General features: G+C 30.5%; 1 long non-coding RNA gene across 3 annotated transcripts; it reads left to right on the top strand.

Moving 5' to 3' along the window:
- The first annotated feature begins 11008 nt into the window (after nt 1–11008).
- Nucleotides 11009–15490, top strand: LOC140955426 (uncharacterized). 3 transcript variants are annotated; one of them, XR_012169463.1, is made up of 6 exons: nt 11014–11682; nt 11819–11898; nt 12088–13854; nt 13986–14151; nt 14243–14611; nt 14730–15490. It is a non-coding gene; the product is annotated as an uncharacterized lncRNA (long non-coding RNA). The 3 variants fall into 3 exon arrangements; XR_012169464.1 differs by having other exon boundaries at nt 11009–11682; nt 11819–11993; nt 14243–15490; XR_012169460.1 differs by having other exon boundaries at nt 11015–11682; nt 14243–15490.
- The last annotated feature ends 1086 nt before the right edge of the window (nt 15491–16576 follow it).

The raw sequence follows: 16576 nt of genomic DNA, 5'->3' as shown, positions 1-16576 counted from the left end.
ACACAAAAAAAACATGGAAAAAAACCATGCTGGAAACACTGTAGCAATTTACAGTGTTTTGTGATAAAAGTTATAGTGCTTATAAAATAAAATAAAAACACAAAAAAAAAACAGGGACAAAAAAAACCATGCTGAAAACATTGTAGCAATTCACAGTGTTTTGTAATGAAAACTACAGTGCTTCCCCACATGATTTAACCTTAGTTATAATGACTTATAATTATAATTTTCAACCAGCTCAATATTAAAAAAAAAAATTGACAAAGATAATTTTGAAAAAAAATTATATATAGAAAAAAAACTATGTGGAGAGACATTATAGCAATCTATAGTGTTTTATGAGGAAAGCTATAGTGCTTTCCCCATATGATTAAGCTTTATTGCAAAGTTAAATCTAACCATATCAATATTAAAAAAAAATAGCATCGACAAAGTTAATTTTTAAAAAAAATATTAAAAAAAAAAAGAAAACACAAAAAAAATTTGGAAAAAAATCCATGTGAGGAAAAACTATATTAATGCATAGTGTTTTGTGAGGAAAGTTACAATGTTTTCTCTATATGATTTAACCTTACTTGTATTTACTTGTAATTATAATTCTTAACCAGCTTAATATTAAAAAAATAAAATTAACAAAATTTTTTTTAGAAAAAATCATAAAAAAACAAAAAAAAATAATGTGGGAAAAAAAAAACTGTAGCAATTCACAATAATTTGCAAGGAAAGCTACAATGCTTCCCTCACATATTGTAACTGTAATTCTTAACCAGCTTAATATTAAAAAATAAAATCAAAAAAGATAATTTTGGAGAATATCATAAGAAAACAAAAAAAAAAAAACTATGTGGAGAAATACTATATCAATCAACAATGTTTTAAAGAAAAAATTACAAAACTAAATTCTTAATCAGCTCAATATTAAAAAAATAAAATTGACAAATATAATTTTGAAAAATAAAAAAATATATAAAAAAACCATGTGGAAAAACACCATAGTAATCTATAATATTTTAAAGAAAAAAAATTACAAAGCAAAATTTTTAACCAGCTCAATATTAAAAAAGTAAAATTAACGAAGATAATTTTTGAAAAAAAGAAAGAAAAAGGGTAAAAAAAAGAGAGGAAAAAGTGACAAAAAAACAGAAAAAAATAAAAAGAAAAAGTGCAAAAAAATAAAAAAGAAAAAAAATACACTTTAAATTACTATTATATTCAACAGTGCATTGGATACAGGTGAAACACCCTTTAGCTTATTACTTAATTATTACAGAGACCAAATCGAGGGACATGGCAACGAAAATACTGTTGGAATAATGACAACACAACATACATGGACAATGACAGCACACGTGAAACAAGAGATTTTCCTGTAATATTTGTGCTTTTAATTTTTCTTATTTGCTTGTATTAATTACACTTGTCTATAACAAATAAGAGATTGGGAACAATCTCTTATATGACTGAAACACTTAGATTATATGCAAAATACGAATAAATTTGCTGAGAAAAAACTAATTCTAGTAGGACTGGCAGCAATAACTAACATGTGGCATATAGTATAGTATATTTACACGACACAAAATGATTTGTTCTTGTACTGATAGGATTCATAACAGCATGTTTTTAATTTATTGAGTGTTAAGAATTAAGTTTAAAATTAAATTCAATATTTAAAAATACTATAAAATAAAAATAAATAAAAGATCAATCTCTTTGATTTACAATTGGAGAAATTTGATATTAAAACTAATTTTCTCATAATACTCTTCTAGTTCTTTTATGAAATTAATAAAAAGTAATATAGAAAGTAAAATAAATTGAATTTTATCTCTCTTAAACAAGTAAATTAAATTTATTTATCAATTAAATTTAAACCAGATACTGTAATTAAATTCAATTACCTTATAATTGGCTCTAAACAACCTTAAAAGCACCAACATCAATAGTTGGTGCCATCTATTATAATTTCGATAAAAAAACTCATGGCTATCATAAAAAATTAATCAACAAGCAAACGGAGATGTCAGGTGGCCAGATGAAGAAAGGGGATAGCTGGAGGGAGGAGGATATTATGGTCAACTGGCAGGTCAAAATGAAAGGAGAGGACGCGAAGGATAGGACAACCTTGAGCTCCCAAATGGACAACCACCTCAGGTCCGTCAACTCTTTACAAAAGACCACGGCCCGTAGATACCAATACTAATAATAATTAGTAGTAATAATATTAATTTTTTTCAAAATTATATAGATAATTTATAATTCACTATAATAGTTAACTAATGTTTATGACCTTGAAAAAAAATTACTTATATTGAAGCAAGGGATTTTTTGTATTTTCACAAGAGTTTTTTTTATTCATTCAATATTTTTAACCATAGTAAAATAGTAAAAAATACCCCTAAAATAAAAGAATCAACATAGTAAGGACAAGGATATCTTAAATATTTTTTTTTTATAAATAATCAAATTACACATGAGCACTTAAATCTAAAAAATATAAGTAATTGAAATTAGGGGTATTAGAGTATTTTAACCTCAATTTTTGTAATTAATTATAGGTTTGATTGAGGGTGATAATATAATTTAATATTTAAAATAACATTTTTAAATTTAAAAAAAAACTATTTGCATGTTAGGGCCACCACTTACTATGGGTGGCATGTAAGACGGTTCACGATAGTTAAAAATAAAAATTTATTATATAATTTTATTTTTTTTATTATGAGTAGCGCACATTATCCAAAAATAAATAATGTTATTTTAACCTTAATTAGTGCTTTTATCCATTTATCATTTTCAATTTTGATGTTATTTGGTAGCCCATAAAAAAATAATATCTAAATATTATTATTTTTTAATATCTAAATATTATTTTTTATATAAAAAATAATCTGGTCTCACGAAAAAAACACGAAGGCTAGCCTTCCCAGTATTAAATTGGCCTTTACCATTATGAGCCTAGAAATAGTAAGCAAGAGTAAGTTCATATTCATTTAAAAACTAAATTCTGATGAGATAGAGGGTAAACCGGTAAAGCGGAGCCTTGCCTCTAGAGTCTCCCGGTAAAAAGGTAACACCATCCCTTGACACATATAGGCAATGTAAGTTATTAGTAGTGATAACTTGGGTTATATTTCTGATTAATTAAATAAATTGATTTTTATTTAAAAAAGATAATAACAATAAATGGATATATATAATCCATCAATGAGAAGCAAAAAAAAAATAAACTATCAACTTGAATTAGATAGTATAAAAATAATAAAACTTTTATAAAAGAGTTAAGAAAAAACAATTATAAGAATAAAGATTAAATTAAAAATATCAATATATGATCAAAAAAATTTGAACATGTAAAAAATTTTATATGTGTTTTTTTATATAAAAAATCATAAATGTAAATAAAAAAAAACTTATGCATGCATCCAATTAAATAAATCACAAATCATTGTGTAAATAAATAAAATAATAATTATTGATAAATAAAAAAATAATTGGAAAAAATTAAGATACCAATATAGATCAATATATTTAATATCGCAACACATGTCATTTACTTAGTTATGTCTAATGAATTTGTTTATGAAAATCAATTTGTAATAGAGATTGACACATCTAAAATTTATTGAATAAAATAAAAGAAAAAAAAATATTATACAAAGTTGCATATATTAAAAATATTATAAAAATAAATATTTAATTTATATAAAATATACAAAAAAATTATAGATAAATTATACTGACATTTGAAAAAACTAAAACTAGCCGAATAATCATTATTCAACAAGGGCTAAAAAAAAACATACATAATGGATATCAATTAAAATATAAATTAAAAAAAAACATATAAAAAACCATGAATATAAAAAAATGAAAAGAAAAAAGAATGAAGTCAAACGCTACTAAGTCTAGTAAGCCAAGCCCAACGCCTGACCCAATCAAGGAAAGGCCCCAACGTGCGGGCCTTTATTTTTTAAAAAGTTAAATGGGGCAAATGACGCGTCATTCATCTTGACTGTTTGGAAAAAAATAGACAACGTGTTATTTATAAATCGTAGAATCTAGCCACTAGTGTGATTGGAAAAACACTATTCTATTTTATTTTGACCAAAAAACTTATTTTAACTCATTTTTTACCTAGGACATTTAAGAAATACTTTGATAACTTTGTTAAACCAGTTCATGACCTTCAAAATATGTAACATCGATCGAAAATCCGAAATTAACCTGTAACCAAAAAATATTCCTGAACTTATATCTAATTTTTTTTAGGTATTTTTTAATGTAAAAACACACCTAATTATAACCTTTATTATCATATGAAATCATATAACACAAAAATTAAATATTTTGGTAGTCTATATCTTCCCCAATAATAATTTTTTCTTTTTAAGTTGAAATTTGATGACTTCCTCTCTTTTGCACTATGAATTATGAAATGATAAACAGTGAAAAACCTTATGACGATGTACCTATATGTTTTAGTTTTTGTTAATTATTAAGAGTGTTGGAACATTGTCCCGTTAAAATCTCCCATCAGCATTGTTTTTTGTTTTTTGTTTTTTTTTTTATTATTTTTCATGAGTGGAACCACCCACTAACAGCATAGTGCGTTCCAAAAAGGATGCTAGCATCTCTATCAATGACAAAATGTTGAAAAGAAATCAGGACTTCAATGTTAATTGTTGTCGGTGTCCATTTTCTTATTTATCCATGACATTATATTATTTTACGTTATTACCAGATTGTGAGAAGTAAAATAATTATAACTGAATTTGTAAGTGAACGGTGAAAATCTTCTCGTACTGAATATTTATCTTTCAGATAATAAATATTTATGTTCTATAATTAAAAGTCGTGGCATTACTTAGGAGTGCATTCTTTTTAATGTATTTTTAATGGATTAATACTAACTTTATCTAAATATTCTTTCCAAAATTACTTAATGGGGATCTCCAATCATTGCATTTATAGAATTTATTAATTAGTATGATTCCATCTTTGAGATAAGATAAGTGATTCTTAGAAAAAGAATTATCCTAATATTAGAATTCCCCTAGTGGGATTCTTTCCTTTTACTTGTATGCTAATATTAACTTTAAAAAATATTCAATTTTTTTAAATTAAAAAAATATTTAAAATATGATAGTATTATTTTTTTAAATTTTTTCTATTTAGAAATGTATTAAAATAATAATTTTTTAATTTTTTAAAAATTATTTTTAATATCAACGCATCAAAATAATTTATACACACAAAAAATATTAATTTAAAATAAATATATATATTTTTTGAATTTTATTAAAAATACACATATATTAATTTAAAATATGAATAAAAAACAAAATTGCAAAACTAATAGGCTTGGGTGATTGGATGGAGCTGCCAGACTGCCTCCATCTCTTCGAACATGATAAGTTCCATGGGGCAATCATTCCGAACATAAATCGAATATTATTATAAAACATAGTTGCAATGAATCGAATTATATCTTTGAAGAAATTTGATCCACTTTGGAAGAAAAGGACTCGTTGGGAATTTTATCTTCAGAATGTGGAAGAAAAATCCCAAAGAATCATCAAGCACCACTGGATGACATTGTTGATACCACCATCTCGACAAGAATCCAACTGGAATGACCTCATGTGGCAAGATTTTTTTTTATTAATTTCAATGATTGGAAGAAGTTTATGTTATAATGATTTTAGAACTAGTTGTATATATACTTTAATTAATTTTATATTTTAAAATTAATGGTTATATAAATTTTTAATGATTTTTAAAAAAACTCAAACTCATAATTATTAAAATTAAAAATTAAACTCAAAACTTAACTAAAGTACTCAAAATTAAAATTATGTGGCAAGATTTTTTCGACAGCCATCTGATTAACACCAACATGTTATCTAGTCATTAGCTGATCAACAATGCAAATTAAAAATATATAATATATATATATGTATGTATATATATATTTTTTCTTTTAGTTTTTTGCTTCGGCAGTCATCAAAATTCCCTCGGTCCTGTTGTGTAAGCCTCAATGTTCACGTTTTCACGCATAGTCTGAATATTTTGTTTTTGTATAAAAAATAATATTTATATATTAAAATAGAGTTAAAAAAATATATAAAAAAAATTATTCATAACAAATATGTAACAACATTGATTAGAGCTAAGCTAATATAGGATATCATATCAAACCCCACAACTCAAATTATATAACCTGGAATAATCTATTAAAAAAAATAAAAAAGAATTATGAATGTTTTTTTTTTAAAAAAAATGTGTCAATTTTTTTAACTTGTTACCCGAGTATTAGACATGAAATGTGCAAAATCTAGAAAAATCATGAAATTTAATTTTCTAATAAATTAAATATTAAATGATAATTTTTTTTAAAAAAAATTCCAATCATACAAAAAAATGAAAAAAATAACAATTTAAATAATAAATCAAATCACAATCACCCTTCCCATGGGCTACTATGAAATTTTCTTGGGTGGCACAAATTTTGAGGTCGAGAGAGAGAGGAGGAAAAAAAAAAAACTTCGACGCTAAACCAACACGGCGATGTTGTTACATGCGCCATACCATTATGTAAAAGGCATCACACCATCATGTAAAGGGCATTAAGATTTTTCAAATGCCACCCTGAAATGCTATTTTTGTGGCTAAAAACCTTGCATGCATGAAAGGGGCAAGGTGCCCCCATGCACCAACAATTTTTTTATTTTTAAATAATATTAAATATATTTTAATTATAATAATACCTCTAAGAAAACCTCAAAGCCTACAAGAAAACCAATATTAAATAACCAAAATACTCTTATTAAAGAGTTATATATTTTTTTTTTTGTCTCAAAGGACACCAAAGTAATTTAACTATTCTAAAAAATAAAAGGACAAAAACATCTCTAAGGCAAAAGCATACGAGTTTTGTATTCCAAGGCTAAAATGGTAATTTTATTGCGCAAAAAAAAGAAATGACAAATATAACCCCATAAAATATATCAAAGACAATTGTGTCATGATGAAAAAACAATTTTACCTCAAAAGCTTAGTTCATTGTTTTTTTTTACTAGGATAAATTTGTAATTATACTATTATAATGAATAATAATACATGAGTAGATGCGCAATAATATTACTAGGATCTTTAGTGTTTTTGATATTGATAATGGAGATAGATGTGAGTCGGTAATGAATTTATAAAAGTACATGTTAAAACTTGTTGAAGTGTGGATAGTTTGTTTTATGTTTTAAAAAATACTTTTTTTAAAAAATATTTTTTCTTTGTTTTAAATTATTTATTTTATTTTTATTATTATTTTAATATGATAATATCAAAAGTACTTTAAAAAGTAATTGCTATCACAATACTAAACAATATGACATTGTTTATTTTTTGCGGTGCAAAAATAATTTTGAAAACAAATATTTTTTTTACTTCAAATTAATTTTTAAATTATTTTGATACATTGATATTAAAAAATAGATTTAAAAAAATAAAAAAAAAATATTATTTTAATATATTTAATTGCTAACACAAGCTAAAATGAGTTTTATATAAATAACATAAGAATTCGTTGGAAAACTTATTTTTTTTATTTAATTGCTAACAATTTTAATATTTTTTGATATATTAATGTTAAAAATAAATTTTAAAAAATATAAAAATATTATTTTAATATATTTAATAACCAATACAAGATAAAATGAGTTTATATAAATAACATAAGATATCAAAAAAACTTGGAGGGTATTTGTGAGTGTGATAATAATTGTTTTAAAATACTTTTATGCTTGTAAATGCATAACAATAATATATTTTTATTTTTTAAAATTTATTTTTAACATCAGCACATTAAAATGAATTTAAAATTCCAAAAATTAATAATATATATTTTTTTAAAAATACTTTTAAAATACAAAAACAAACCATCACTTAACAATTTTTGACAATATGATTACTTTTTTAAATATTTTTTATGCTAAAATACATGTAAAAATATTTTTTTTATTTTTTAAAAATTATTTTTGACATCACCACGTTAAAATAATTTAAAAACACTAAAAACATATTAATTTAAAATAAATAAAAATATAAATTTTTTTAATTATTTTTTAAAATACAGAAATATAAGCGTTAGCCATAAGAAAAGCGGTGAGCTTTGATGCTCTGTCTCTCCCCCTTCGCTCTACAACACGTGTAAAACATTCCTCTCTCCCAAATCGGCAGACGAACGAAACCTGCAACCCTCTCTGTCTCCCCCTCTAATTTTACGCTCTGTTTGGTTACCGAGAAATTGCAAGAAAAGAAAAGATCCGGTACTCTTTATTCTCTATTTTCTCAGCAACCAAACACTTTCGTAAAGGGACTGTGCACGATTATCTCAATTAATAATTACTCTAATTTGAATCGTGTATTTTTTTTAAATTCTTATCTTTATCTTATTGGGTTTCCACATATTTGAAGGAAATTGGTGTTTTTGTGGCCTAGTTGACGATGGAGGCTATGGATACTACGACAAATACACAATCATCCACGCCTCGATGGAAACAGATGGGTAAGGAAGAGAAGACGGCAGCAGTTCATGAAGAAATGAAGAGAATTAATCAACTCCCTGCAACCAGCACTTATGCTACTCATCGTTTGCGTGTTCTCAATAAGATCCTCCAACTTATGTCCATTAAGGTATCCGAATTATTTACCAGCAAAAGTTGTGGTCTTAAAAGAGATGCTAATTTGACAGCAAAATTTGAAAATCTTCTTCTTGTTTTTTTTTCAATTTTGTTAGAGGACTGTATCACAAGATGAGGAATTGGAGTTACTTTTTGCTGGGTTGCATCTGTGATTGATTTCCCAGTGCTTTGGTAAGCTACCCTTGAAAATTGTGTTTTAGAATTTGGTTTTGTTTGTAATTGCTTATGTTTTGAGTTGATGAACTGGCTGGGTGGTATGGTGGATGGAAGGTTCAATTTTGCTGAAAATTTGACATGATTCTGTCATTCCAGTTTTGCATATTAGCTTGATAGTTAGATTGTTGAACTCAACTAACTTCATTGCGTCTGTGTTATGGAGCTAGTTCAGTTAAAGATTTTGTCATAGCCCATTCTAAATGCTTGATATTTCATAACCCAAAGCTTAAGGCATTAAGATATTTCTCTTTCTGTGTTTTAAGATTGCATTACCATCACATGTTAGGAGAGTCTCTGAACTTTAGTAAGCCTTTTAAATTTCAAGGTGCATTCCCTTCTTTGTTTTTTGCTCAATCTCTAATGGTTCATCTTTTCCTTTTGCACGTCAAAGATGCTTAGGATGTGAAGGTTTCTAATTACCAATGGCTGCCTTGCTTGTTCATTCGTGCACATTTCATAAATAATTCATTTGCACACCACCCTCATTGTTGCTGATAAATTTGATTTTGCAGGTTGGCAAACATCATCACAGAATGTTAATCTCCAGACTGTATCTCCAAGGTGTGACAGATATGGTTCGACCTTAGTATGCCGTGTGGGAAGAAAACCGGTAGGCTGAAATCTAGTTCTTGTATCTTCTGAAGCTGTTTTCAGGAAAGTGCTCTGTATATTTTGTTTGATGAGGGTCCTTCTTGCCCATTTTGTTTTTAACTATCTGTGGCAATTGGATAGCTACCAGCAGCTAGTGATATATGAGTCCTTCTCTCGTAAACTTTGCTTCAGCTTTCATTCTCTCTTGGGAGTTCAGTTTCAGTTTTATGTTGCTCCAAGATAACTGATTTTGTTTGGGAATGGATACCTATCAGAACTTCCTTTTGAACATGGAAGTAAATCACCTACCTCCCGTGCGGACTGGTGGTTAATGCTCGCTGCTTAACGAGCCAGTCTAAACTGAACCAATGGCTGTTCATCCAAATGAACTAGGCCCATAAACGTAATAGTCTTTGGGCAGATCGCTGGCTTTTATTCTGTAGTAGCTGGACATGGAAATGGCTCATAAGGCATGGCGAAAAAAGGAAGCAGGGAGAGATGGAATTAGGGATGGGGATGGCAATGGATATCATGAGTCGGGTTTTTTTAATATCCATATCTAAACCAGAACTTGAACCTAAATTTATTATCCGGACACAATTCAAACCCTGTTAGGAATAAATTAAATTAAATTTGATCCGATCAGGTTTTGGGTATCAAGTATTCTTGAAAATTCAATTAATTTTCTGCAGAAAATATTTGAATGATCATTAAATAAAATCAAGTGGAGATTACTACCAAATTACTTGAAATTTGGATAGAAATTGAGCATAAAATGTGCAAAAGCAAAGCGACTAGGCGAATATTAAAAAGTACGTAAGGAATTGACTGACTAGAAGGAATCAAACCAAGCATATTGAGAAGTGTATATATATCTGAATAATAAAACATAGCATTAATATTTATGCAAATCTTTCTAGCTAGGCATAATTAAATTGAAGAAATGAGGTTAATTACCTTGTTTGAGCAAGACAAGTAGCTCTCGCCTCATCCACCATTTGGAGATTATATCCTCTCTACACCTTGCTAGCTGGAGATCGGAGAATAGAGCAAGAGAAGCTTTTTCATATATATATATATATATATATATGAGTACAACTGTAATTTTTTTAAATCTTTAGGTTATGAGTCCAGTTCGGGCAGGGTTTAGGATTTCGAGTCGGACAATATAATATTTATATCCTATCTGAACTTAGTAATTATTAATTTCAGATATTATACGAATCTGGGAAAAAGTATGATGTTGTATAAAATTGTTCCTAATTACTATATCTTTCACATTCTGTCGGTCGTCATTCATGGAATCATAAATAATATCTCATCTTTGTTTAAAGGAAAAAAATGGGAATTCATTGACTTATTGAAATGCTTTGAATTTTTGCCTGAGCCTTTGTCGGCAATCCTCGTACTGGAAAATTTATAAACCTGGTTGTCGTGTGAGTAGCGTCCTGCAATGTTCATTAATATCATCATCGTTAAAAAAAAAAAAAAAACAAAGAAAACAAAGAAAAGAAAAGAATATAATTTTAATGTAAGACTAAAGAGCAGTTAATCTTTCTTACTTTTCTTTACGAAGACAAACCTCTTACACTATTAAGGAAGAAGACAAGAACAGTTTACTTGTTGCCGGGTTGTTCACGTTTCGTAAATTAACCTTTTTTTTTCTCTCCCTCTCTCGCTTTCACCAAAATTAATTATTTATTAATTCTTCATCGATGCTTTTCTTGCTGTGAAATTTCTTTCTGATGATGCAATTCGAGAGGATAGCGTGGGAAGGATTTGGTTGTTTTTGTTTTTACACCTACAAAATCATCCAGAAAAGGTAATTCAATCTGGATTATTTGTAATTGGGCCGAATTGCGGTAAAGAAACAAAATCGAGGACCAGAATTGGTAAGAGTTTAATCTCATATGAAGCTGGCATAAATTACGAGAAGAAACTTGTCCCTTTACTCACCTCACTCATGACGAGAACTCTTAACCAAAACGTAATCTCAAAGGCGGCGGTCTGTCGACAATAAATGCTAATTTCTTACCAGCATCTTCCCAAGATAAAAGCTCGTGTGGTGGACTCGTTGAAGGTGAAGATTCTAGTTTGCCTGTTCGTTTCTTAGCCTCAACAGCTTTTAAGAAGAAAACAACACCAAACCCAGCCGGCCAGCTAGAGCTAGGAGGTATGCTATGCTGTCTTCGTTTCGTTTCATTTCATTTCATTCTCCTATTTATTTGTTTTATTTTCTGCTGTCTGTTGAATTTACGGTGAACTACACATGCTTTTGTTTTTCATACCTTTTGTATGTTTATTTATAGGTTGGCTTGTTGACTCTTGGTATCATCAACTTCTGGGTGGTGATTCTAACGCACAGTTTCTTTATAACGGCATGCCCCTTGTAAGCTCAGCGACAACGGCATCTTACACCACTATTGTGAAGTGTGCCGTTATATATATGGGTGGTGTGGCAAAATCACCACCCTCTACTTCCTTGTAAATTAGTTGTTAAGAAAAGAAATTCTAATTTGAATCAGTTAATCCAGTTTAACTTCCTTTCTTCTCAAATGAATTTTGTTTGTGTATGTAGGAATCAACTTGAAAAGAGGTAAAACATGGTTAGACCGAATGATCCCTTCTGGGATTATGTGGAGAAGATGACTGGTGGTCTTTTGAAGTGCATGTTTTGTGAGTATATATTTGCTGCTGCTACTTCAATTTCGAGGATCAAATCGCATTTCGCTGGAGTCAAAGGGCGTGGCATTAATGTTTGTGCAAAAGTGCCTAAGGATATCCAAGAAGCAGCCTACCCAGCTATTTATGGCACAAAAAAGAAACGTAAAACCATGCCAAGTTCAAGCAATAATGGGGTGGCTAATATGATTTCAACTTCTTCCCAAGAAAAGAAGAAAAAATTTGAAACTCTTGCGAGAGATGTAGAAGAGATGCTAATGGAAGTTGAAAGCACCGATAAAATAGAGAACAAGAGTGCTGGAGAATTGGTCCAGCTTGTTAAAATGGGCAGCTCTCTTGAAGGGAATATTGTTGATGCACATGAGACTAGTGGAAATACATTTCCAAGAACGGACCTAGTTGGTCAATCAATTGAAAAAAATTGGCGTGAGATATATGGTTTGTCAACGGAGAACGATGATTTGAATTGTGGCAGAGTGGCAGAGAGAGCATGGCTGTAGATTTGATTCCAGAAGGGGTACACGAGACAAGAGGAGATGCATGGCCGATAACGGAGCAAGTGGGTCAAGCGTTTGAAGGAAATACGGATGATCTTTGGTGTCTGTTAAATAAGGAGCAGGTTTTAACTATTGGTGTTTGTGGTGAGGGCAACACTGGTGACGCATATCCATAATTTGCTTCTAAAAAGACCAAACTATTTTCGTCATGTTTATTGGATTACAGTAACACAAGATTTTAGCATTTATAAGTTACAGAATCGGATTGCCGAAAACATTGATTTGGATCTTTCAAATGAAGTTGATGAGAAGAGAAGGGCTGTAAAACTTTCAAAAGCATTCGTTTCAAAACAAAAATCTTTACTGATTTTAGATAATTTGTGGTATCATTTTGACGCAGAGAAGGTGGGAATCCCTATTGGAGAGAGAGAATGCAAGTTGATTTTTACAACTCGATCATCAGATGTTTGTAAATGGATGGGTTGCCTAGAGAACGTGGTCAAGTTGGAGCCTCTTTCTAAGGATGAGGCTTGGATTTTGTTTGCCAAGGAACTAGGGAGTTATGACATCAATGTGGAGCCTTTGGCCAAACTTCTTGCGAGTGAATGTGCTGGTTTGCCCCTTGGGATTAAAACTTTGGCGAGAAGCATGAGGGGAGTGGAAGATGCTTATGTGTGGAGGAAAGAACTAGAGAAATGGGAAGAATCAAAACTTGGACAAAGTAGCATGGAACTTGAGGTGTTCAGGATGTTGAAATTTAGTTATATCCACTTGAATGATTCATTATTGCAACAATGTCTCTTACATTGTGCGTTATTTCCAGAGGATTCCAAGATCAACAGAAATGAAGTGATAGAGTATTTGATTGTTAAGAGAATAATAGAAGCAATAGGGAGCAGGCAATCCCAATTTGATAAAGGCCACTCCATGCTTAATAAACTCGAGAGTGCATGCTTATTGGAGAGTTTTATAACTGAAGATTATAGATATGTCAAGATGCATGACTTGATCAGGGATATGGCCCTCCAAATTATGATTCAAGAGCCATGGTTGAAGCTGGTGCTCAATTAACAGAATTCCCAGATGAGGAGAAATGGACCGAGGACCTTGACAGTGTAATTAATGGAGATTGACATCAAGGAAATTCCGTCTAACCTTTCACCAAGGTATCCCAAACTTGGAACCTTATTGTTATGTGGAAACTACAAACTGGAATTAATTACGGATTTTTTTCTCAAACAATTGTGTGGGCTCAAGGTTCTTGACCTCTGTTTTACTGCTATACATGAATTACCAGGTTCCGTCTCTGGTCTTGCGTGTCTCACTGCATCGTTGCTGATGGGCTGTTACAAGATGAGACATGTACCATCATTTGCGAAGCTCAAGACATTGGAGATGTTGGATTTCTGTTATGCTACACTTGAAGAGATGCCTCATGGGCTAGAATTGCTGTGCAATCTGAGGTATCTTAATCTTGACAGAACTAGACTCAAGGAATTTCCTGCCACTATGTTATCTAATCTCTCCAATTTACAATTTCTCTGCCTGCACCAGTCTTTGGGAGGTTTCAGATCAGTTGAAGTGGAGGAAGTAGCAGGCTTGAGGAAGCTGGAATCTTCGAAATGCCATTTCTATGATGTCATTGATTTCAACTAGTGTCTCCAAAAATCTCTAGAAGAGAGGCAGCTATCAGGTACGTTCATGTTAGGACAACTAGGTGGCCATGTCATAACATATTTTATACTTTCTACAATTTCAAAGAAACATACAAGTAAAGAGGTTCAGTTATATAACTGCAATATTGGGCTGAGAGGAGATTTTCTAGCACTTCCTGAGGCATACAAAAACTGTTGATTGCTAAATGCCATGATGCCAGAAACTTATGCAATGTACAAGCAACTGGACTGAAGTCTTTAGTAATTTGTGAGTGTGATGGCATAGACTGCTTGCTCTTGTTATCCAAATTTTCCACCGATATACTTGAAAGACTTGAAACCCTTCATCTTTATTGGTTGAAGAACTTACTTGTCCTCTTTGGCAGAGAAGGAGCTTCTTTACAACCATTGCCATCTAATGGCACCCTTCTCCTGTCTTGGAACAATTGAGGTGATTATTGTCCAATTAAAAAAAAGCTGTTTACTTCTGGCTTGTTACAGAGCCTCAGAAACCTTGAAGTGATTGAAGTTGAATTTTGTGACAAAATGGGGGAGATAATAGCAGCCGAACGAGACAGTCTGCTGAAGTTGCAGCTTTTGAAATTGAGAAATTTATCATAGCTAAAAAGCATTTGCAGTTGGGTAATGATTTGCTCTCCAAGAACTTGAAGTTGTTTACTGCATCAAGCTAGAGAGGATACCTCTCTCTCTAGCCCCGCTTGAAAATGGCCTTCCATCTATTGGAAGAATCCAGGTGTATCCAAAAGAATGGTGGGAATCTGTGGAGTGGGACCAGCCAAATGATAAGAATATCCTTTGACTCCTCTATATAATCTTGATGTGCGATATGCTATCATGCAATTCCCAAGCAGTAAACCAGAAGATAATGGTATTCACTCTCATCAGCATCACTTCGTTTTCACTAGGGATTCCTTTAGTCCGTGTTTTTCCCCTTATGATCTGTGTAATTACCTTTTTTCTATCGAATTATTATTTTCTATAATTGGATGATTTGGGGAAAACGTATCTTTGTGTTTTATTTTTGAAGTCATGAATTCTTCCACTGAACTCATTAAGGCTATTGGGATTGTAACAGTAACGTTGCTATATCATGTACGTTGCCAATACCATGAATTGAACGTCTACATTTCTCATTCTTGCTCAATTTTACTTGCACATGTTCTTGCTATTGCTTGGTTCTGCCCTCCTTTCTACTGCTCTTTTGGGTTCAGGCTGGGTTTTAGAATTTTTCAATGTACTTGTGTTTAATAAACAATATCTGCAATACATCAACATATTTGTAGTGTGTATATAAAAATAAAACTTACAATACAATGATTACTGGTGTCGATGACTATAGCTGGAAAGGAAGAATCACGGATCCTTTTCTTTCCAGGTTACTAAATGCAGAGTTAGGAAGTTCGGCTGCATAACTGAAATATCAGTAAAAGAGTAGATCTTCTAAGCTGTAGCTCAACGGGATATGTCATTGTAATAATAATAAAAAAAGAGATCTCCCAGTACATCCCAAAGGAATTCAAGAACTGATCATTATAATATGCAATGATGCTTGCTGTGTAGTTTTTGTACTTTTCGAATAAATTATAGATGGTAGAATATGCACTTCTGTTGGTGAAATTCTTTCTGGAAACAACCTGTTATCTTGCATGGTAGGTTCTGTGACACCTGATCGATGGACAATTATTGAACAGAAATTAGTTAAAGTTATCAAATTGTTGCTGTCTTTTGAACCAGAATAAGCTCCATTCTCAGTTAATGGTTCTGAGTTTTTCCATATGATTATAGGCAAAAAGGAGGAAATGGTCAAGACTAACGATCGATTTTGGGATTACGCGGAGAAGTTGGATGATTGTCCTTTCAAGTGTGCGTTTTGTGGCTATATATTTTCCGCTGGTACTTCAATTTCAAGGATCAAAGGGCGTGGCGTTAGGATTTGCGAAAAGGTGCCTAAAGATGTTCAAGAAACACCCTTTCTTGTTATTAATGGTAAAAATAGAAAGCTTAAGATCATGCCATGCGCAAAAACAGTTTCAACTTCTTCAAGGGAACTAAACAAAGAGGTTGAAAATGTAAAACTAAAAGAGGGAAGATTGAAAGTAGTGTTTGACTTCAATGCACGACAGTATATTATTGATATTGATTTATACAGAAACTTTACAATGATAAATCATTTAAAACACTGCGATATTAATTTCCACGCCACTCTGGACGA

This window comes from Populus alba, chromosome 1 (assembly GCF_005239225.2).
Source record: "Populus alba chromosome 1, ASM523922v2, whole genome shotgun sequence".
Classification (NCBI taxonomy): Eukaryota; Viridiplantae; Streptophyta; class Magnoliopsida; order Malpighiales; family Salicaceae; genus Populus; species Populus alba.
Note: the sequence above shows the minus strand (reverse complement) of the source record. Positions and strands in the feature narration are given on the sequence as shown.